Raw genomic sequence first — 25,322 nt, 5'->3', positions numbered from 1 at the left:
TGTGTTTCATTTATTTAAATTTTCTCTTAGATCTTTCAATAAAGTTTTATAGTATCTTAAGATACCTCAGAAATCATTTATTCCTGAGTACCTCATTTTCAAACCAAACTCTTGGTCTCATTATACTTGTTAAAGCTCAGCTAAGATACACATACTACCACACATATTTCTGTGATTTTTCAGGCTCATTTGGATGCTCCTTCTCCTGTGCTCTTGGATTTATTTATTCATTCTTTGCTTAATATTACCAAAAGTTGTGCTGGGCATGGAGGATACACTGGTGAATAAAATGACAATCCCTTCACGGAGCTTTCATTCTAATAGGAGAGACAGAACAATAAACATTCATAATTCAGGGTGATACATGCTATTATAGGGGAATTACACAGTGCTATGGGAATACAGAAGCAAATACCTAACTCAGACTTGGGGGATGGCTGGATGGAGGGAAAAGGGTGTCAAACACTGCTTCTCAAGGAAGTAACATGTAGACCAAAACTTGAACTAGTGACTGAAAAGCCTCCTAACTGGCTCCTCCGATTAGTTTTTTTCTTCTCTATCTATCTATTCTCCACACTGCTGCCAGAGGTCTTTTTCATCAATATTAAGTGTCATTTTCCACACAGCAGGCCGAACAGACTGATGGAATCCAAACCATACTTCCCTGCCCCCTCCCAGAGGGCGGTCATATCCTTCTGGAACTGAGAAAAAGGAATGCCCCATAGGTGTGTATTCACGGCGGGCAGATGTCGACGCACCACATCAACTGCATGGACAGGGTTAGTGCTGATTGGCTTGTCTAATTCCAGTGACTCAAGCAAGGTCCGTCCTGTCAGTACTTCATGCAGTAGGTGCCAACTCACCCAAGAGACACATTTGATTGACACCTTAAAAGGTCGATCTTTTCCACCTTCTCCAGGTAAAGTAACGTCTAAATATATCCCTGTAGTTGCCACAGGAAGTGGATTGGCAGTGTAAAGAATTCTTTTTCCATCATAAACTGGTCTACGGTCTCCAAACATAGTCACTTCAAAATGCTGAACCGTTGAGTCAAACACCTCCATGGTTTAATATCTTGGGACATTGTCTGGTTTAATATCTTGTCTGGCCACTTGTCTGTCTGGTTTAGTATCTACCTCATAGAGGTAGACATCAATCTTTGGGATTTCAACCTGAAAACAGCCAGCAGTTTAATGGGTTTACCCATGGTGCCATAGCCAAGTCTTCTGGGCACCACGGGTAGGGGCTGGGCCCCAGCGGGTCCTGCGGAGCCGATTTCCACTCACCGAGCTTGGGGGAGGGCTTTGAGACAGAACGGAGCCTGCCACTGGGGGCAAGGAGGCGGCCGGGAGAGCGACACAGAGCAACGGGCACTCTCACTCGGCCCCGAGGCGGGGGCGGCGACGGCTTTCCTTGAGCAACTGCACTCTGAAAGCCCCGGGTCGGAAGTGTCTCGAATGGAAGATGGCGCGGGACTAGGTGAGAGGAAGAGGAGACGTGAGGGGAGGACAGAGGGGAGTCCCGTCCGGAAGTTGCATCGCCCGCGGACTCCACGGTCCCACCCCTCCTCCAGGACTGCCGGTGGCCGCCGCCGACCTGCCTTGGGCCTCCCCCTGACTGTGTATTTTCAAACAGCCTATCTACAAGCTCAATTATTATTTCTTCTTTTATTTTTATTTCTGCTGGTAAGGGACTCTAATGGATTCATCAGTATGTCAATTTCATTTTTCGGTTCCAATATTTTTGCTTGATTTTAAAATATTTCAAATATTTCATTGTGGTTTTGATTTGCATTTCTCTGATGGTCAGTGATGTTCAGCATTTAGTCGTGTGTCTGTTGGCTGCATAAATGTCTTCTTTTGAGAAGTGTCTGTTCATGTCCTTCGCCCACTTTTTGATGGAGTTGTTTGATTTTTACTTGTAAATTTGTTTAAGTTCTTTGTAGATTCTGGATATTAGTCCTTTGCCAGATGGGTAAATTGTAAAAATTTTCTCCCATTCTGTAGGTTGCCTATTCACTCTGATGGTAGTTTCTTTTGCTGTGCAGAAGCTCTTTAGTTTAATTAGATCTCATTTGTCAGTTTTGGCTTTCGTTGCCACTGCTTTTGGTGTTTTAGTCATGAAGTCCTTGCCCATGCCTATGCCCTGAAAGGTATTGCCTAGGTTTTCTTCTAGGGTTTTTATGGTTTTAGGTCTAATATTTAAGTCTTTAATCCATCTTGAATTAATTTTTGTATAAGATGTAAGGAAGGGATCCAGTTTCAGCTTTCTCCATATGGCTAGCCAATTTTCCCAGCACCATTTATTAAATAGGGAATCCTTTCTCCATTTCTTGTTTTTGTCAGGTTTGTCAAAGATCAGATGGTTGTAGATGTGTGGTATTATTTCTGAGGGCTACATAGCATCTCACACCAGTTAGAATGCTGATCATTAAAAAGTCAGGAAACAACAGGTACTGGAGAGGATGTGGAGAAATAGGAACACTTTTACACTGTTGGTGGGATTTTAAACTAGTTTAACCATTGCAGAAGACAGTGTGGTGATTCCTCAAAGATCTAGAACTAGGAATACCATTTGACCCAGCCATCCCATTACTGGGTATATACCCAAAGGATTATAAATCATGCTGCTATAAAGACACATACACACATATGTTTATTGTGGCACTATTCACAATAGCAAAGACTTGGAATCAACCCAAATGTCCATCAATGATAGACTGGATTAAGAAAATGTGGCCATATACACCATGGAATACTATGCAGTCATAAAATAGGATGAGTCAATGTCCTTTATAGGGACATGGATGAAGCTGGAAACCATCATTCTGAGTAAACTATCGCAAGGACAGCAAACCAAACACCACATGTTCTCACTCATAGGTGGGAATTGAACAATGAGAACACTTGGACACAGGGTGGGGAACACCACACACCCGGGCCTGTCATGGGGTGAGGGAGTGGGGAGGGATAGCATTAGGAGACATACCTGATGTAAATGACAAGTTAATGAGTGCAGCACACCAACATGGCACATGTATACATATGTAACAAACGTGCACGTTGTGTACATATACCCTAGAACTTAAAGTATAATAATAATAAAAAAATTCAATTTCTTTGTTAAATTTATCTGACAGGATTCTGAATTCATTCTCTGTGTTTTCTTGAATTTCACCGAGTTTCCTCAAAACAGCTATTTTGGATTCTCGGTCTGAAAAGTCACATATCTCTGTCTCTCCAGGATTGGTCACTGTTGTCTTATGCAGTTTGTTTTGTGAGGTCATGTTTTACTGGATGTTCTTGTTGCTTGCAGATGTTCATCACTGAGCATTAAAGAGTTAGGTGTTTATTATCATCTTTGCAGTCTGAGCTTGTTTGTATTCATCATTTTTGTGAGGGCTTTCCAAGTATTCGAAGGCACGTGAGTGTTGTGATCTAAGTCTTTTGTCACTATAACCTTATTTGCTTTAGTGAACACTACAAGCCCAGTAATGCTGTGGCTCTTGCAGACTCAGAGAAACACTGCCTTTGTGGTCTTGGGTGAGTTCCAGGAGAATTCCTTCGTTGCCAAGTAGGCACTCTTGTTCTCTCTTTTTACTTTCCCCCAAACAAATGGAGTCTCTCTCTCTGTGCTGAGCTGTTAGGAGTTGGTGGAAGGGTGACACAAGTATTGCTGTGGCTGCCACCACAAGGACTGTGCTGGGTCAGACCAAAAGCCTACATAGCACTGGATATTGCCCAAAGCCCATGGTGACCACTGCCTGGGTACTGTCTATATTCACTCAAGACCCAAGGGCTCTACAATGAGCAAGTGGTGAATCCAGCTAGACTTGTGTTCTTCCCTTCAGGGCACTGAGTTTCCTCAGCCCTGGGTGGGTCCAGGAATGCTGTCTTGGAGCCAGGGCCTGGAACTGGATACTTTAGGAATCTTCCTGGTGCTCTGTTCTACTGTGACTGAGGTGACATCCAAGCCACAAGACAAAGTTCTTCCCAGTCTTCTCTCTACTTTCCTTAAGCAAGAGAGTCTCTCTCTATGGGCACTACCACCTCAGACCCATGGTGAGTACTGCCTGACTACTACTGATGTTCACTATATGCCCAAGAGCTCTTTCATTCAGCCTGTGGTGAATGCTGCAAGGCATGGGTCTCTCCCTTCAGGGCAATCGACTCCCCACTGGCCCAAGGGAGGTCCAGAAACACCATCCAGGAGCCAAGGCCTAGAATCAGGGACTCCAGGAGACTGCTTGGTGCTTTATCCAACTGAAGTTGAAGTAGTACTTAACTGCAAGACAAAGTCCCCTTTGCTCTTCCTTCTCCTTCCTTCAAGCAAAAGGAGATAGCTACCACCACGGTGGCTTGCCATAGCCACCACAGCTGGTTTTGTGCTGGGTCACACCTGAAGCCAGGACAACTCTGAGTCTCACCCAAGGTGAGTATTGCCTGGCTACCATTGTTGATTATTCAGGGCCCAAGGGCTCTTTAGGCAACGGTCTATGAATCCTGCCAGAACTGGGTCCTTCCCTTCATGGCAGTGGGCTTCATCCTGGCCCAGCATGTATCCAGAAACATCATCTGGGATCTGTGACCTGGAAAGGGGGGGTGCTTGGGACTCTGCCTGGTGCCCCATTCTACCGTGGTTGAGCTGTTATCCAAGTTGTAAGACAAAGTCCTCTTTACTCTCCCCTCTCTTCTCCTGAAGCAGACAGGAGTCTGTCCTGGAGCTGCAAGCTCTGCTGACTGAGGTTGGGGAGATGTAATGCAAGTACTCTTTTGGCTGCCCTAGCTGGTGTCTCACTAGGTTGTGTGTACGCAGAGTCCATTGAATCTGAGCCCAGCACATCGCCAAGACTTGACCAAGAATTGTAGTCTTTGTGTTTTAGACTGCCTTCCAAGTTTATTTCAAACTGCAGAACACTTTAGCCCATAGTGGCAGGACTTACTGGAAATTACATTCTACCCACTGGGATGGATGATTCTCTTCTGTCTAGTGCTGGTCTAAATGCTCCCTCCATGGCCTCTGTGTGAGTTCTGCCCCATGTTGCTTTTTACTATGACAAGATAGCACTGAGTTCCAATGCCAAGTCTCACAATCACTGTACTCTCCTTGCCCCAAATGCACAGATTCTTTCTCTGTGCCATGTGGCCACTGCTGAGGGATGGGGTAGTGGTGGTGTAAATTAGTCAAGACTGTCTTTCCTACTCTCTTCATTGATCCTTTCCTAAATATGATGTTAAAATTAGGTAATGCGATTACTCACCGGATTTTTGATTCTTATGAGGGAGCATTCTTGTGTAGCTAGTTGTTAAATTTGGTGTTCTTTGGCAAGGTGGGATAATCAATGGAGATAATGGCTATATGGCCATTTTTCTCTGCCTCCCCTTGGATCATATAGATTTTAAAATCCTGCCTGACAATCTCTGTCTTTTGATTGGATTGTTTAATTCACTTGTATTTAATGTTATTGTTCATATTTTTGCATTTACATTTGTAATTTTACTTTTTATTTTATATATATCTCATACTGTTTTTTGTTCCTCCATTCCTCCTCTAGTGATTTATTTTGCATCTAATGAATATTTCCTAATGCAGCATTTTAATCTCATTAATGAGCTTTTTTGTGATTTTTAGTTTTTTTTTTACTGGTTGTGCTAAGATTACCATATATCTTAACTGATTAGAATCATGTTCAGATTTACAGTAGCTTAATTCCACAGCATATAGAAATGTTACCCCTGTATAGCTATATTTCTTTTCCCTTTTTAAATTGTATTTTAGTTATATATATTTCCTCTATTGATGTTAAAAAGCCAACAATACATCGTTATAATTATCGATTTACCATCTTTTATCCTTTCCTTAGCCACTTACAGTTTTGTTTCCACTCACTTATTTTGTGCTGTTATTGGTAAATATATTACATATATATTACTTTTTATATGATACCCAGCAATACATTATACACATGTTATTTTAGATAATTGCTTTTTAAATCAGTTAAGAGAGAAAATGAGTAAAGTATATATGTTAAGAGTGTCTACTGTAATTACATAAGTGCCTTTACGGGCACCGTTATTTTTGTTGTTGTTCATTTGTATTTAAATTACCGTCTGTGGTCACTCGCTTTCAACCTGAAGAATATTTTTTAGTATTTCTTATATCTTATTCCATTCAGCATGCTATAACAAAATATCATAGACTGGATAGCTTATGAAAACCAGAAATTTATTTATCACAGTTCTGGAGGCTGGGAAGGCCAAGATCAAAACACCAGCAGATTTAGTGTCTGGTGAGCACCTGCTTTCTTATAGGCAGTGCCTTCTCAAATAGTGGAAGGGAAGAACAAGCTCCCTTGGGCCTATTCTAGAAGGACACCAATCCCATTTATGACCTAATCATTTTCCAAAAGTCCCATATCCTCTCACCTGGTTAAGATTTCAAAATGTAAATTTGGGGAGGGACACAAACATTCACATTATAGAAGCAGGTCTACTAGCAATGAACTCTCTCAGTTCTTGCTTGTCTTGAAAGTCTTTATTTTGCCTTAATTTTTAAAACAGTTTTGCTGGATATAGAATTCTTGATAGTGTTTTTCATTGAGCACTTCGAATAGGTTATCTGACTGCCTTCTGGCCACCATTGTTTCTGCAGAGACATCAGTTAATCAAATGTTAATCTTATTGTGGTTTCCATAAGTAGTATGCCATTTTTCTCTTGCTACTTTCTGGATTTTCTTCTGCTTCTTTTATTTTCAGCATTTTTATGATGATATGTCTGTTTTTGACTTTCTTTGTATTTTCTATTGGAGTTTATTGAGCTTCCTGAATAAATTGCAGAAGTTTTCAACTATGATTTCTTTCAATATATTTCTTTTTTCTCTCCTCTCCTTCTGGTACTTGTATTATGTGCATGCTGGAGTACTCAGTGGTGTCCCACATTTCTCTGAGACTCTGTTGGTTTTTCTTCATTATTTTTTCTCTCTGTCCTTTGTAACCTCTATTGATTTAACTCCAAGTTGGGTAATCATTTTTTTTCTACCAGTTCAAATTTAGTGTTGAGCCCCTCTAATGAGTATTTTATTTCAGCTACTATACATTTCAAGTCAATAATTTCTATTTGATTCTTTTAAATAATTTCTATTTATTCATATTATCTTTTTGATCAATGTCGTCATACCTTCTTTTACTTTTTTACTTGAGCTTTCTCTTAGTTCTGTGAACATATTTATAATTACTACTTTACAATCTTTTCCTCTTACATCTGACATCTGGTCACTCTTACACAATATTTTTTACTTGCTTTTTTCCACTGTGTGGGTCATAGTTTCCTGTTTCTTTGCATTTGTTGTAATTTTCTGGGGAGAACTAGGTATTTTAGATAATATGTTTTAGCACTTCTGATACTGGTACACTCACTCCTGGGGCTTGTTCTTATTATTTACTTGTTTATTTATTTAGTGACTGACAGAGTTATTTTGGGGAATTCTGCTTTCCATGAATCCTTCACAGGGAGTTAAGTTTGTGAGGTTGCTTCTCAGAGAGATGCATGTTTGGGTATAACACAGTCACTTGAAGGTGGCAGGGCTGTCTTCCGCTCTTCTGTGAACATACCCAGCTGTTACGCTCCACTTATTGCTGCCCTGTTGGTCTATCATTTATTTACAACAAGGCCTGGGTTATAAAAGTACTCTACAAATGAATCTAATCACACTGTGGCTCATTTTATGGAACAGTGGTCAGTGTTTTCTATTTGTTCTGATTTCAGCAAAATGCCTCCCAGATATCTTATTCCCTAGTTCTCTCCTCAAAACTCAGTCTACGGTTTAGGCTGTATCTTCATTAGATCTATGAATCTCCTCTCATTTCCTTTCACTATAACCTCCACTGGTTGTAGCATCTGGGGGGGCAATGCGAGAAATGCTGAAATCCCGCTTCTTCTGGGTAGAAAGACCTCCCACTGGGAACTGAGGAAAGAGGAGGTCCTGTGTCCTTGGCTGCAACAGTTGGGAGTTGAGTCTTCACCTTGCTAAACCGGAAGCAGGATGAGAGAGAGCAGTCTTGGTTCAAATACCACAGACCTTCCTTTTTTAAAATAAATATTTGTAGATTTTATTGAATAGATGTTTCTTCATTTGCTCTTTGTCCTTTGGACAATTTACAAAATTTTATACGATTTTTTTTTAAAAAGTAATTTTCACCGGTTTCACTGGTCAGTGAAGTTCCTTCCACTGTTATGCTAGAAGTCAACATTTTACTGTTGAGTTTTGAGAGTTATTTTTTTTAATGTAGAGGATGCACACGTAAATTTAGAGGATTTTTTAGATGTAGAGGAAAGCCATAAGTGCCTAGGTGTAGGTAGTGAAATTAAAGTGAAAAGAGAGATCCTATTTATTTATTTATTTATCTGAGACAGAGTTTCACTCTTGTTGCCCAGGCTGGAGTTCAATGGTGCAATCTCGGCTCACTGCAACCACCGCCTCTCGGGTTCAAATGATACTCCTACCTCAGCCTCCCGAGTAGCTGGGATTACAGGCATGCACCACCACACCTGGCTAATTTTGTATTTTTAGTAGAGATGGGTTTCTCCATGTTGGTCAGGCTGGTCTTGAACTCTTGACCTCAGGTGATCTGCCCACCTCAGCCTCCCAAAGTGCTGGGATTATAGGCGTGAGCCACCATGCCTGGCCTGATCCTGTTTTTTAAGTATAACAAACTTATCCATCAATATATATCTTGCCTTAAATTTCTCTGAATTAACAGTTCCTCTCATGGGAAGGAGAAAACATGGAATTAGTGAGATTGTGAAAAAAAGGGTGAAAGACATCTTCTTATGTGTTAAACCCACAACATGAGGAAAGTGGCATACGTTTTCCACCTCTGCACAATATTCGTGTTGCTTTATAAAATGAAAGAAGTAGGTTACAAAATAGTACGTACACTATGATTATATTTTTAGAAATAAAAACTCAAACACAATATATAATTGTAAATAAATGCACATTAAATGTTCAGAAGAATAAATATCCCAATTTTAACAGTAATCATCTCTAGGAATTGAATTATTTCATTTTATTTTTATTTTGTTGTTTCAATTTTCTTATTCTACAGTGAGCATGTAATACTTCTGTATTTTTTAAAAATCAAAGTATTTTAAAAGTATCTAAATCTTTGTAAAGATACAATGGATGTCCAAGTAAGTCTGTGAGAAATAGGAAGGCTCCTAAATACTAGTTAATTCACCTCTTCATGTTATAATGTGAAAACCAAGATCAAGAGAGGAGAAGAGACTTGGCTAAGATTAGAATTTTGATATTTTGACTTCTAGTCCACTAATCTTTCTTACTACCCATGTTTAATCAAACAACTAGGTACAAACTTATTTGAAAAGAGACAGCAGTCACCTGGTTTGTCTATAATCACTATTTCCAAGGAACAGGCTAAAGATTTATCTCACATTGCACATCCAATATGAGCTCATCTTAATCCTTACCATAGCCCTGCACTTGAAGAATGGACATTTTCTCCTACTCAGAGGCAACAGAGACTTCAATAAGTACTCAAAGTTCATAAAGCAAATGGGAGGCCCACTCAGGGTCTAAATCCAGACAGAACACTCTCCTCCAGATGTTTAGCTGAAAACAGTTATGAGGATCTCTAGCTTATGCTTCAGGTAATGAACTTGCCAAGGCTAGATAGTTCTTTATGTCACTTACGAAGCCAAGTTATTGGAAAACTCCTTCTCTGGGTGTCTGAGTCAGATGTGTTATCAATCACCTACTATAAATTGTTAAACAATTAAAAGTGATATAAAGCAAGCCAGCTGAAAGCCAGCAGAAACTATTTCCCTTCTGAGCATGCTGGGAGAAGGTTCCCTCATCTTCTCTCAATATACATGCAGGCAAAACAAAGTCATTTTACCACTGTGCCCTGCTTCCCTCTCACAATGTTTTTCTTGGAGATGTGAAAGCTGAACAGTGTAGGCCTTGACTGAATGGAAGAAAGACAGTGAACCAGACAAGGAAACCTTCCTTTGAGGGCACCTAGCATGGCAGTGGGATACAGTGGAGAGTGTACCAGTTTTGGGAGCACACAAAGTGAATTTGAATCTTTCCCCTGTCAAGCATTGATAGTAGAACCTCAGCTGGATCCTCTCATCTTTCTGAGTCTCAGTTTTCCTTCATCTAACAAATGGTACAAAATGGATTTCAGCCTTCTCACTTGCTCCCATCTTTTTTGTTTCTCTTTTAAATGCCTCTTCCCTTTCTTCCAATAATTTGGCACTGGAAATTCTGCCCCTTCCTTGGATTGTAAGCTTGCTCAAACATTCTCAGGCCTCTTGAGCCCCAAACCAGTGCTTTGTGGTTTGTAGTCTGCAAACTGCAAATACAAAGCAGATTTCCGCTGCATGCTTACATATCGCAGTGCTTTTCGTGCCTCCAGCAGTTCAAACAGAACATTCCTAATGGAGTGGACTGGGGGGTGCGGCTTACCACCAATCACTGAAAGCTTCATCCACTGGAGAACAGATGGACTCTAAGGCTGCCAGCTCCTTGGCCCTGGAAAAAAGGACTTGCCAGGAGAAGACTGATCCCACTGTGGATGTAAGCTACCCTTATCCAGAGGCCCATTGCAGAGCACAAAGAACATTAGACTAAGAATTACATAGTCCTGCAATGTGCCCTTGCGCAAGTCACAACCCTTCTCTGGAACACAGATTTTCCTTTTGAAAATGAGGATAATAACCTCTGATCCACCTATTTCACAGGGCAGGATTCCAATAAATCATAGGCAGGCGTGCTTTATAATATTTACTGCTCTGTTTACACGTGTTATTATTATTATTGCAGAGGGATCAACCTACATATCCACCTCTGAAAGTTTGAGCAGGTAGAGCCTAAGACCAGGACAATTTGTTAAACCAGGGTTTGAGGCCTCTTGAGAAACACAGTGAAGAAAACGATGTACCTGATGATGAACTTCAGACTCTGAAACAAAGAGAGGACAACAAATGAGCCAATTTAGGCAAAGCCACAAAAATTGCTCCAGGAAGGTAGGATGCTCATCCTAGGGAAATAGAACAAAAACATGTACCTAATCTTAGAACCAAGGGTTACTCATCTGTGAAGGATGTTTAGTAGCATAAAAAAAAAGTAGTGTTCTGTCTCTAAGGAGCTTCTTTGACACTGAAAAAACTTGGATGCTTTTTGGGGACCTCCAAATAACTGTGGTTTCACAAAAAAGGGCTGTTCCAAGGCTAGCCATGAGAACTGAAGTCTCTTTGGGGAAGTATCCTTCTCCAAAGGATGAGCAGAGCATATTTGGCAGAGTTAGCCTTAGAGCTTGAAAACAGAATGGGAAATCAACATCAATAGGCCCCAAAGAAAGTGAAAGAAAGAAAAAAATACATAAAACAACCTTGCAGCAAGGGCCTAAGAGTGCGTGGTTTGGTTCAGAGAAGTTTGAGAAAATAAGGGAAAATTTTAGCATAGGTCAGAATCCAGTGAAGACAGTATAGAGGCAGGGATGGGATAGTTAAACTCCTAGAAAGTGCGCCAGACATAGGCTAGAAACCTACAATTCTCTTCTTGTGCTTCCTTGCTTCTCTCTATATCCCTAATATCACAGCTTCCTTACTTGGTCTTCCCAGTGCTGCATTCTCCAAGGACCTTGTCTCCAGAATGTTCTTGTGAAATGGCACTGTTGAGATACTCCTATCTAGACTGGACCAGCAAACCTTAACAGCTTCCACCTTGCCCCAACTTAAGCCTCAGTTACTTTCCACAAGGCCCTTACATCTATCCTTTTTAGGTCAGTGGATTTCTGCAGGTTTTACTTCAGTACTTCATTTTTGTGTTTTTTTTTTTTTTTTTTTTTTTTGAGACAGAGTCTTGCACTATTGCCCTGGCTGGAGTGCAGTGGCATGATCTCAGCTCACTGCAAGCTCCACCTCCTGGGTTCAAGTGATTCTCCTGCCTCAGCCTCCCAAGTAGCTGGGATGACAGGCACCCACTACCACACCCACCTAATTTTTTGCATTTTTAGTAGAGACAGGGTTTCACCATGTTGGCCAGGCTGGTCTTGAACTCCTGACCTCGTGATCCACCTGCCTCAGCCTTCCAAAGAGCTTGGATTACAGGCGTGAGCCACTGTGCCCGGCCCAGCCAGTACTTCATTTTTAATCCTTTTGCTTTTATCAAAAAGATGAAACAACTTTTGTCATGTGAAAGAAGAAATCTTTCAGTGTACATTTTTCTTTACAAGAGAGGAAGGGAAACCCTAGGAGGTGAAAGGACCAGTCCCAAGGGCAACTAGAACAGCTGTGGCAGAGCTGAGAAAGCATCCTGGTTCCCTGACTCCTAGTTCCATGTCTCTTCACCCCATCTTGTTGCCTCTAGCATGCTGCATCTGTCTGTTTACAAATCACCACATGTTTAGCTAAATAATCAGTCACATATAAGGAGTTAATTTTCAATAAATAGTCAGTGATTTTTATGTAAAACATATTTCTAACAAGTAGTCCAAGTCAGAAATCTGGGCAGAATTTCTGACTTCTTCTCCCCTCAATGCCCTCTTTGCCAATATCTAATCAGTCATTAAATTTCACCTGTTCTCTGCCCTAAGTAACAATGAGATCATCTCCATCCCCCATCTAGGCCACCACCACTTCCACTTAGTGTCCTAACCTGACTTTTGCTTTTGTTTTGATCTCCATTTTGCACCTTTCTGCCTCATGTCCAAATTCTCGCTTTCTATCGAAGTCCCAGGGTGACAAATAAATACCATTTCATATACTGACAAATAAATTCTTCATGACTGTCTGGTGCATCATGTTGGAAAGGATTATGTGGCTCTATCAGGGCTTATTGGAAGAGAGTACTACGACCGTTTACCACTGTACATGACTGTATATCATTGGAGTGGGGGTTGGGAATTTGTGAGTGACAGTATGTGATGTGTATATTTGTTGTCTTTGTTTGCCGGTATACATGACTGTATTTCATTGGAGTGGGGGTTGGGGGTTTGTGAGTGACATTATATGGTCTGATTTGTTGACTTGGACCAGCTGCTTTGGATAAATGGTTTGAGAGAGTGGTTGGCTTTGATTTTAGCTTATTTGAAATATTGACTTTTGGATCAACCCCAACCCTCACTCTCACTTTGACTTATCCCACTCCCTTTGGGACAGTCTACAGGAAATTGTTCTTGAATAATGAATAAGCTTTCAGGACTTCATGACCCAGTCTGTACCAGGAACTTGGACTTCTGTCTACGTTGTGGATGTTGGGAGAGCAGGGGAGAGGTGCAGGGTGCAAAGGATAGGAAAGCTAAAACCAGTGTGTATAAGCTACAAACCGTGTATATTCTCTGGTTTGTGTATGCCCAGCCAAGTGCCAGGAAAGAATTGGTAGGATTAAAGGAACACAAAATTTCTGCCCTGTGCAAACTCAGTCTTCATGCCTAGGTTCAAATACCTGTTGGATCATTATTGGAGCTCATAACTCCACGAATATCTTTTTTTTATTTGCTAAGCTCCTAGAGAGATGTAAACTCCTAAGAAATAAATATCTTATTTTACTATTTCCACAACTAGGCCTAAAAAGTACTTCCTCCAATTTTCACATTTCTCAGGAAAATCCATTCTTCCAAATGCATAGAAAAAGATGTGGACTCTTTTTGCCCTGGCAATGATGTCCCTCCCCAAATAACCCTTTCCATAGTTGTATCAATTAGGAACTGAACTTATCCACGAATAAAAAACTCTCCATAAATGGTAATTATTAGGGATTTAATTAGTCGTACATAACAAGAAACCCAGAAGTAGATGGTTCCTTGATTCTCTGAGAGATCTAAGCTTTTGATCTTCCACTCAGCCCAGTCTACCACAGAGAGTTGCGACAATTTTTATTGTCCAGTGGTGCCCAGTGAGCAGGTAAGTGAAAGCTAAAACAGACCTTTCACTCGTAGACAATAACTTCTCTCCTTTCTCACAGAGGCATTATCTAGTTTAGCTATTGCCAACCATATCTTGCCTGTTCTACTCCACTAGTTGATATGACTGTTTTTATGCCAGCACCATGCTAATTCAATTACTGTAGCTTTGTAATAACTTTGGAATTCAGATAATGTGAAAATTCTAGCTATATTATTTTTCAAGATTATTTTGGCTATTTGATGTCTATTGAGATTTCATAGGAATTTTAGGGTGGATTTTTCCATTTCTACACACAATTTTATTGGGATTTTGATAGGAATTGCATTGAACATACACATCATTTTCTGTAGTATTGACCTCTTAAGCATATTGTTTAAGCTGACCCCTAAATATTTTCTTATTTTGATGCTATTGTAAATAGAATTGTTTTATTTACATCCTTGTCAGATTTTTCATTGTTAATGTATAGAAACATAATGGATTTTGGCATGTTGTATTTATATTCTGCAACCGTGTTGAATTTGTTTGCATTAATAAGCTCAAGCTTCCATAACAAAATGCTGCAGTTTGGGTGGTTTACATAACAGAAATTTCTTTTCTCATAGTTCTGGAGGCTCCAATTGCAAAATCAAATTCCAGTTGATTTGGTTTCTGGTGAAGTCTCTCTTCCTGGCTTGAAGACAGCTGCTTTCTCATTATATCATCACATGGCCTTTCCTCAGTGAATGTGCTTGAAGAGTGAGCTCTCCAGTGTCTTTTCTTATAAGTACACTAATTCTATCAGATGAGACCCCCAAGTTTTGACCTCATTTAACTGTAATTACTTCCTTACTCCAAATACAGCCACACTGGCAGTTAGGGTCTCAAATATAACTTGTGAGGGTAGAGGGAGACACAAAAATTTAGTCAATTTATTAGTTCTAACAGTTTTTCCCCTGGGAATCTCTAGAGTTTTCCACTGATAAAAATCACATTATCTCCTCCAACTAACCTCAACAGCATATACATTCTTCTTATCTGCACACACCATACTCTAAGATCGGCCACATTCTCAGCCATAAAGTAAGTCTCAATAAATTTAAAAATTCAGAATCATACCAAGCATATTCTCAGAACAGTGAAATAAAAATAAATATCAAGAAGGCCTCAAAAAACCACACAATTACATTGAAATTAAAGGACTTTCTCCCGAATGACTTTTGGGTAAACAATGAAATTAGAGCAGAAATTTAAAAAAAATCCTTGAAATTATTTTTTTTTCTTGTCTATTCACTCTAGCTAGGACTTCCAGTATCATAAGGAACAGAAGTGGTGAGAGCAGGCATCCTTGTCTAAAAAAACCTATCTTAGAGGAAGAGCTTTCAGTCTTTGACCATTGAGCATGACTTTAGCTGTGGGTTATTAACATGTGGCCTTTACTATATTGAAGTAGTGTCCTTCTATTCCGAGTTTGTTGAGTATTTTTTTTTTTAATTACGAAAAGGGTTTGAATTTTATCAAATGCGTTTTCTGCACCTATTGAAATGATAATGTGGGCATCTTTTCTTCATTCTGTTATTGTGGTATATTATATTGTTTTGTTTTCATATGTTGAGACATCCTTGATTTCAAAAAATAAGCCCATTTTGGTCATGGTGTATAATTCTATTAATGTCCTTTTGAATGCATTTTGTTAGTTTTTTGTTGAGGATTTTTGAATCCATACTCATAAGGGATATTAGTTTGTATGTTTTTTTTTTTCTATAGTGTCACTGTATAGATTTATTATCAAGGTAATGCGGGCTGCATAGAATGAGTTAAAATGTCTTCCTTCTTTGATATAGTTCAGATGTTTTTCCCCTCCAAATCTCATGTTGAGATGCGATCCCCAATGTTGGATGTGGGGCCTGATGTGAGGTGTTTTCGCAAAGGGGGTGGATCCTTCATGGATGGCTTTGTGCCCTCCTTGTGGTAGTGAGTGATTTTTCATTCTCTTAGTTTATATGAGAGCTGTTTAAAGAACCTGGGAACTCCTCCCTTCCCTCTTACTCCTCTCACCATGTGACATGTCTGCTCTTACTTCCTCTTCCACCGTGATTGTAAGCTTCTTGGGGTCCTCACCAGAAGCAAATACTGACACTATGCTTCTTGCACAGTCTGCAGAACTGTGAGTGAAAATAAACCTTTTTTCTTTATCAACTACCCAGCCTCAGATATTCCTCTATAGAAACCCCAAACAGACTAATACACTTCTCTTCAATTTTTTGCAAGATTTTGAGAAGTATTGGTGTTAATTCTTTTTAAAATGATTAACAGAAATCATTAGTGAAGCCATCTGGTTTTGGGCATTTCTTTTTTGGGAGGTTTTTATGATTTGGTCTTGGTGTGTTCTGTGTTTCTAGCAATTTTCTCATTTAATCTCTATTATCTAATTTGTTGGTATGCAATTGTTTATAATACTTCTAATAATTCTTCTTATTTCTGCAAAATCAATATTGATGTCTCCACTTTCATTTCTGATTTTAGTCACTTGAGTCTTCTCTTTTTCATTTTCAGTCAATCCAGAAAACGGTTGTCAATTTTGATGATTTTTTTCCCAAATAACCTCTTCTTCACTTCATTGGTTTTCTCTATTTGTGTTTCATTTTTATCTGCTCTGATTTTTATTATTTCTTTCTGCTGTTTTCGAGTTAATTTTTTTCTTCTTTTTCTAGTTCCTGAAGATGTCAAGTTGAGTTGTAGATTTGATATTTTTTCAGTGTAATCATTTAGACTTATAAATTTTCATTTTAGCCCTCCTTTTACTGTATTCCATAAGCTTTTGTATGTTGTGTTTAAATTGTTATTTGTCTCAGGATATTTTCTAATTTCTCTTGTGATTTTTCCTTTAATCCATTGGTTGTTTAAGATTGCGTTGTTTGATTTTCACATATTTGTGGATTTTACAGTTTTCCCTCTGTTATTCTTTTCTATTTCCATTTATTTGTTTTCAGAATAGATGCTTTATATAATTTCAAGCTTTTAAATTTATTAAGACTTGCTTTGTGAACTAAACATGGTCAATCCTGGAGAACGTTCCATGTTCACTTGAGAAAAATGTGCATTTGGCTTTTGTTGCATGGAGTGTTCTATGTATGTTTTAGGTCCAATTAGTCTGCAGTGCTGTTCATATTCTATATTGCATAATTGATTTGTGTCTGTTGTTCTATTCATAATTGAAAGTAGCATTTTAGTCTCCTAGGACTATTGTAGAACTGTTTGTTTCTCCCTTCGATTCTGTCAATGCATGTTTCATACTTTTAGTAGCTCTGATGTTTGGTTGCTGTATGTTTATAATCATTATATCTCAGTGAATTGACTCTTTTATCATTATGTAATGTCTTACTTTGTCTCTTATAATAGTTTTTATCTGAAAATCTATTCTATCCTATATTACTATAGCCATTCCTGCTCTCTTCTGGTAACTATTTGTATAAAATATTTTTATACAATTTTTAAATTTTTAATACGTAGTAGGTGTGTGTGTGTATACACACACACACACACACACACACACACACACACACATGGTGCATGAGATGTTTTGATACAGGCATGCAATGTTAAATAATTACATTATGGGGAAAGGGGTATCCATCCCCTTCTTTGTGTTACAAACCATCCAATTACTCTCTTTTAGTTATTTTAAAATGTACAACTAGGCTATTATTGACTACAATCACTCTGCTGTGCTCTCAAATACTAAGTCTCATTCATTCCTTCTAACTACTTTTTTACTCATAACCATTAACCATCTCCAACTCCCTCTCAGCCCCCTACTACCTTTTCCAGCCTCTGGTAACCATCCTTCTACTCTCTATGTCCATGAATTCAATTTTTTAAATTCTTAGATCCCACAAATAAGTGAAACCCTGTGATGTTTGTCTTTCTGTGCCTGGCTTATTTAATTTAGCATAATGAACTCCATTTCCATTGATGCAAATGACAGGATTTCATTCTTTTTTATGGTTGAATAGTATTCCATTAAGTATAAGTACCACATTTTCTTTATCCATTCATCTGTTGGACACTTACATTGCTTCCAAATCATGGCTATTGTGAACAGTGCTGCAACAAACATGGGAGTGCAGATATCTCTTCAATATACTCATTTTCTTTTTGGGGGTTATATATTCAGCAGTGAGATTGCTGGATCATATGGTAGCTCTATTTTTTGTTTCCTGAGGAACCTCCAAACTGTTCTCCAGAGTCATTGTACTAAATTAGATTCCCACCAACAGTGTACAAGTGTTCTCTTTTCTCCACAAGCTCGCCAGCAATTGTTTTGCCTGTCTTTTGGATATAAGTCATTTTACCTGAGATTAGATGCTGTCTTATTGTAGTTTTGATTTGCATTTCCTTGATGATGAATAATGTTTAGCATCTCTTCATATGCCTGCTTGACATTTGTATGTCTTCTTTTGAGAAATGTCTATTCAGATATTTTGCCGATTTTTTTTTTTAATCAGATTACTAGATATTTTTCTTATAGAGTTGTTTGAGCTACTTGTATATTCTGGTTATCAATCCCTTGACAGATAAGTAGTTTTCAAATATTTTCTCCCATTCTGTGGGTTGTATCTTCACTTTGTTGGTTGTATCCTTTGCTGCGCAGATTTTCAACTTGATATGATCTCATTTGTCCATTTTTGCTTTGGTTGCCTGTACTTGTCAGATATTGCTCAAGAAATTTTTTCCCCACACCAATGTTTTAGAGATTTCCTCCAATGTTTTGTTGTAGTAGTTTCACTGTTTGAGGTCTCAGATTTAAGTCTTTAATTCATTTTGATTTGAAGTTTGTGTATGATGAGAGATAGAGGTATAGTTTCATCCTTCTGCATATGGACATCCAATTTCCCCAGCACCATTTATTGAAGAGGCTGTCTTTTCTCCAGTGTATACTTGGCACCTTTGTCAAAAATCAGCTCTCTGTAGGTGTGTGGATTTGTTTCTGGGTTCTCAATTCTGTTGCATTGGTCTATGTGTCTATTTTTATGCCAGTAACATGCTGTTTTGGTTACTATAGCTCTATAATATAATGTCAAGTGATATGATTCCTCCAGTTTTGTTATTTTTGCTTAGGATAGCTTTGGCTGTTCTGGTTTTTTTTGTTGTTGTTTTTTGTTTTGTTTTGTTTTGTTTTTGTTCTTGTGGTTTCACATAAATTTTAGATATTTTTTTCTATTTCTGTGAAAAATGTAATTGATATTTTGATAGAAATTGCATTGAATCTGTAGATTGCTTTGGATAGTATGGACATTTTAACAATATTGATTCTTCTAATCCGTGGACATGAACTATTTTTCCATTTTTTTGGGATCCTCTTCAATATTTTCATCAATGTTTCATAGTTTTCATTATAGAGGTCTTTCATTTCTTTGGTTAATTTCTAGGTATTTAATTTTTTTGTTTGGTTATTGTCAATAGAATTACTTTTTGATTTCTTTTGTAGATTCTTCACTGTTGGCATTTAGAAATGCTACTGATTCTTGCATGTTGATTTTGCATCCTGCAACTCATTGAATTTGTTTATCACGTCTAATAGTTTTTTTTTGTGAGGAGTCTTCAGGTATTTCTAAATATAAGATCACATCTTCTGCAAACCATATTAATTTCACTTGTTCCTTTCCAATTTGGATGCCCTTTATTTCTTTATCTTGTCTGGTTTTTATATGAAATATTTTGCTATACTTTTATTTTCAACCTATGCATGTTCTCAGATCTAAAGTAAGTCTCTCAAAAGACACAATAGAGTTGTACCCCGTTTATTTATTCATTCTGCCACTCTATGTCTTTGATTGGGATGTTTATCCATTTAAGTTTAAAGTAATTACTGATAAGAGATGACTTCTTTTTGCCATTTTATTATTTATTTTCTGTATGTCTTATAGCTTTTTGTGCCTTATTTTCTCCATTATTGCTTTCCATTTTGATAGTTTTTTTTTTTTTTCTGTAGTGACAAGTTTGCATCTATTTCTGATATTCTTTTGTGTGTCTTCTGTAGATATTTTCTTTTTGGTTACTATGGGAATTAAGTATAACATTCTAATGTTATAATAATATAGTTTAAACTGATACCACCATAATTTTAGTCACACACAAACATTCCACTCCTTTTTCACCTTGCCCTTCCCCACTTTATATTATTGATGTTACAGATTATACCTCTATATATTATGTGCCTATTTACATATATTATACTTATTTATCTGTTAAATCCCATAGAAAAATAAAAAGTGGAGTTACATACCAACATTAAATTAATACTGATTTTTATATTTTTCCATATATTTACCTTCACTAACGGGCTTTATGTTTTTGTGGTTTTCAGTTCCTGCCTATAATCTTTTCATTTCAACCTGAAGAATTCCCTTTAGCATTCCCTGTAAGGGCACTGTAGTGGTAATGAGCTCCCTCAGCTTTTGTTTTTTGGGGAATGTCTTAATTTCTCCTTTATTTTTGAAAGACAGTTTTGCAAGATGTAGAATTTTTAGTTGGCAGGGTTTTTGTTGTTGTTGTTGCTGTTTTTTCAGGTCCTTAAATACATTAGCCCTGTTGACCTGCAATATTTCTGTTGGGAAATCCACAACCCCATTGAGAATTTCTTGATCATTACAAGGTACTTTTTTTTAATGTTTCCAAGATTCTTTCCATGTTTTTGGTTTCCAATAGTTTGATTATAATGTGTCTTAGTGTAGGACTCTTTAGTTATATCCTATTTGAAGTTCATTGAGCATCTTAGATTTGTAGATCCATGTCTTTTCTTAAATTTGTGAAATTTTCAAGCGTTATTTTTTTCACACCTCTCCTTTTCTCTCTCTCTTCTCCCTTGGGGATTCCTATAATGCATATATTATTTACTTTGATGCTGTACCATAAGTCCTTAGTCTCTTGTTCACCAGTTTTTCTTTCTTTGTATAAATTTAAGAGGTACAAATACAAGTGCAATTTTATTATATGGAGATATTACATAGTGGTGAAGTCTGGGCTTTTAGTTGTATCCATCGCCTGAATAACATACATCGTCACCATTAAGTAGCTTCTCATCATCCACTCCCTCCCATTCTTTCAAGTCTTCAATGTCTATTATTTCCCATTCTATATTTATGTCTATTATTATTTAGCTCACACTTATAAGTAAGAATATGCAGTATTTAACTTTATGTTTCTTAGTTGTTTCACTTGAGATCATGGCCTCCAGTTGCACCCAAGTTGCTGCAAAACACATGATTGCATTATTTTTAATTGCTGAATGATATTCCACATTTTTTTATCCAGTCACAGACATTTAGGATGATTTCATGTCTTTGCTATTGTGAACATTACTGCGATAAACATGTATCTTTCTGAATAGTACTGTGATAAACACATGAGTGTATGCATCTTTTTGATATAATGACTTCTTTTCTTTGGGTACATACCCAGTAGTGGGATTGCTGGATTGAATGGCAATTCTATTTTCAGTTCCTTAATAAACCTCCATACCGTTTTTCCATAAAGTTTGTACTAATAATTTACATTCCCACTAACAGTGTATAAGCACTTTTTCTTCACATAATTGCCAACATCAGTTATTTTTAAATTTTTAAATAATAGCGATTCTGACTGGTGTACAATAATATCTCATTGTGGTTTTAATTTGCATTTCCCTGATGATTAGTGATGTTGAGCATTTTTTCACTTTTGTTGATCATTTGTATGTCTTCTTTTGAAAATGTCTATTCATATCCTTCACCTACATTTTGATTGAATTATTTGTGTGTGTGTGTTTTATTTTAGAGTTTACAAAGCACTTTAATCTTCTTTCTTTCATTTCTATTTTTATTTTTATTTTTTTATTTATTTATTATTATTATTATACTTTAAGTTCTAGGGTACATGTGCATAACCTGCAGGTTTGTTACATATGTATACTTGTGCCATGTTGCTGTGCTGCACCCATCAACTCGTCAGCACCCAACAACTCGTCATTTACATCAGGTATAACTCCCAATGCAATCCCTTCCCCCTCCCCCCTCCCCATGATAGGCCCCGGTGTGTGATGTCCCCCTTCCCGAGTCCAAGTGATCTCATTGTTCAGTTCCCACCTATGAGTGAGAACATGCGGTGTTTGGTTTTCTGTTCTTGTGATAGTTTGCTAAGAATGATGGTTTCCAGCTGCATCCATGTCCCTACAAAGGACACAAACTCATCCTTTTTGATGGCTGCATAGTATTCCATGGTGTATATGTGCCACATTTTCTTAATCCAGTCTGTCACTGATGGACATTTGGCTTGATTCCAAGTCTTTGCTATTGTGAATAGTGCCACAATGAACATACATGTGCATGTGTCTTTATAGCAGCATGATTTATAATCCTTTGGGTATATCCCCAGTAATGGGATGGCTGGGTCATATGGTACATCTAGTTCTAGATCCTTGAGGAATCGCCATACTGTTTTCCATAATGGTTGAACTAGTTTACAATCCCACCAACAGTGTAAAAGTGTTCTTTCTTTCATTTCTATTATGTGGGCTCCCTCACCTTTCTAACCATTGGTAAACTCAAGAGAAATGATGCCTGAAATAGTGTATCATTCCCAAATCACCAGGGACATATTCAGTAAAGGATTTTACAATCTCAAGAGAACCATATTCCAACGGAGTAGCAGCACACAATAGTATGTAGCACTGTGGACATTGCTGCACAGGAGAGCTCACTCAATAGGTTCTATGGAGCTGTTTAGAGAGTTCGAATGTCCCACTACTTACGGTGAAGGGAAACTTGAAAGATGCCGTACTGCTTTCCAGAATCACTGATGTGCAGGCAAATCATACCCATAGTACGGTAAAGAGCCACCAGAAGGGATTGGGAAGACCTGGCTGCCTACAAGCCATTAATCCCCTTCCAGGCACACACATGAAATTTTCAGAGGAAGATAACACATCTCATCTATTCTCCAGTCTAATAAGGCTGGCGTTACCAGATGCATGAGTCAATGATCAAGACAGAACTCTTTCCCATACTTCAGATTGACATTGAATAATTTGGCCCTAGGAAAGAGAGTTCCACATTGATATAATATCTCTCATGGGCTGGGCGTGGTGGCTCATGCCTGTAATCCCAGCACTTTGGGAGGCCGAGGTGGGCAGATCACCTGAAGTCAGGAGTTTGAGACCAGCCTGGCCAACATGGTGAAACCCCGTTTCTACTAAAAATACAAAAATTAGCTGGGCGTTGTAGTGCATGCCTGTAATCCCAGCTACTTGGGAGGCTTAGGTGGGAGAAGTGCTTGAACCCGGGAGGTGGAGGTTTCAGTGAGCTGAGATCACGCTACTGCACTCCAGCCTGGGCGACAGAGTGAGGCCCCATCTAAGAAAAAAATAAATAAATAAACATCCCTCATGAATTAGAAACTGGCTACAACTATCAATGTCTGGTCTTGCCTTCAGTATCATAGCGCTTTGCATAGCTAAGGCAACTCTACGTCAACTATGAAGAGCATTAACTCCTGGAGCACCACCACAGCCAAAGCCAACAGCTCTTTTTTCAATGTTACTGTTTGCAGCAAAGCTCCAGCATTTGCTTGAGCTAGCTTTGGCCTTGTGCCTACTATGGAACCCTGTGCCCCTAACATCCTGTTTCATGGTATCAGCAGCATTAGCTGTGGATCCAACAATCTGAACTATCTTTAAATTTTTTTAATTTTTAATTTCTCTGGGTACATGGTAGGTACATGTATTTATGGGGTACATGAGATATTTTCATACAGGCATGCAGTACATAATAAATGCTTCATAGAAAATGGGGTATCCATCCCCCAAAACATTTATCCTTTGTGTTACAAACAATCCAATTATATTCTTTTTGTTGTTTAAAAATATACATTTGAAGTATTTTGACTACACACAGCCTATTGTGTTATCAAATACTAGGTCTTATTTATTCACTTTAAATATCTTTTTTTGGACCCATTAATCATCCCCACCTCCTCCTCATCCACTACTACCCTTCCCACCCTCTAGTAACCATTCTTCTACTTTCTATGTCTATGAGTTCAATTGATTTGACTTTTAGATACCACAAATAAATGAGAACAGGTGATATTTGTCTTTCTGTGCCTGACTTATTTCATGTAGCATAATAAACTTCATTTCCATTCATGCAAATGACAGGATCTCATTCCTTTTTTATGGCTGAATAGTACTCCATTGAGTATAAGTTCATTTTCTTTATCCATTCATCTGTTGGACACTTAGGTTGCTTCCAAATCATAGCTATTGTGAACAGTGCTGCAACAAATGTGGGAGTGCATATATCTCTTAGATATACTCACTTCCTTTCTTTTGGGTATATACTCAGCAGTGGAATTGCTGGATCATATGGTAGCTCTATTTTTAGTCTTTTAAGGAAACTCCAAACTGTTCTTCACAGTGATTTTACTAATTTACATTCCCACCAACAGTGTCGAGGGTTCTCTTTTCTCCACATCCTCGCCAGCATTTGTTATTGCCCATCTTTTGGATATACACCATATTAACTGAGAGATAACATTTCATTGTAGTTTTGGTTTGCATTTCTCTGATGATCAATGATGTTGAGCATCTTCTGTTTGCCATTTGTATGTCTTCTATTGAGAAATGTCTATTCAAATCTTTGCCTGTTTTTAAATTGGAATTTTAGCTTTTTTTTCCTTTGTATTACTCTATACATACCCTAGTTATTAATCTCTTGTCAGATGGGTATTTGCAAATATTTTCTCCCATCCCATGGGTTGTCTCTTCACTTTGTCGATTGTTTCCTTTGCTGTGCAGAAGCTTTTTAACTTGATGTGATCCCATTTGTCAATTTTTGCTTTGGCTACCTGTGCTTGTGGGGTTTGATTCAAGAAATTTTTGCCCAGAACAATGTCCTAGAGAGTTTTGTCAATGTTTTCTTCTTACAGTTTCATAGTTTGAGGTCTTAGATTTAAGTCTTTAATCCATTTTGGTTTGATTTTTGTATACAGTGAGAGAAAGAGGTCTAGTTTCATTCTTCTGCATATTGATATTCACTTTTCCCAACACCATTTATTGAAGAGACAGTGTATGTTCTTTGCACCTTTGTCAAAAATGAGTGCACTTTGGTGTGCAGACTTGTTTGCTGGGTTCTCAATTCTGTTCCATTGGTCTATGTGTCTTTTTTTTTTTTTTTTTTTGGCAAGTACCATACTGTTTGGTTTACTATATCTCTGTAGTATAATTTGAAGTCAGGTAATGTGATACCTCCAATTTTCTTCTTTTTGCTCAGGATAGCCTTGGCTATTCTGTATGTTTTGTGATTCCACATAAATTTTAATGTTGTTTTTTCTATTTCTGTGAAGAATATCATTGGTATTTTGATAGGAATTGC

At 38.0% G+C, this 25,322-nt stretch overlaps 1 pseudogene; it reads right to left on the bottom strand.

Annotated features, from left to right (window-relative positions):
- Positions 1-564: 564 nt before the first annotated feature.
- On the bottom strand, positions 565-22,772 carry LOC102114863 (protein argonaute-3-like; annotated as a pseudogene).
- Positions 22,773-25,322: the final 2,550 nt, after the last annotated feature.

The sequence above is a fragment of the Macaca fascicularis genome, chromosome X, assembly GCF_037993035.2.
Source record: "Macaca fascicularis isolate 582-1 chromosome X, T2T-MFA8v1.1".
In the NCBI taxonomy this organism is placed as follows: Eukaryota; Metazoa; Chordata; class Mammalia; order Primates; family Cercopithecidae; genus Macaca; species Macaca fascicularis.
The sequence above is the reverse complement of the archived record's forward strand: the minus strand, read 5'-3'. Positions and strand labels throughout refer to the sequence as shown.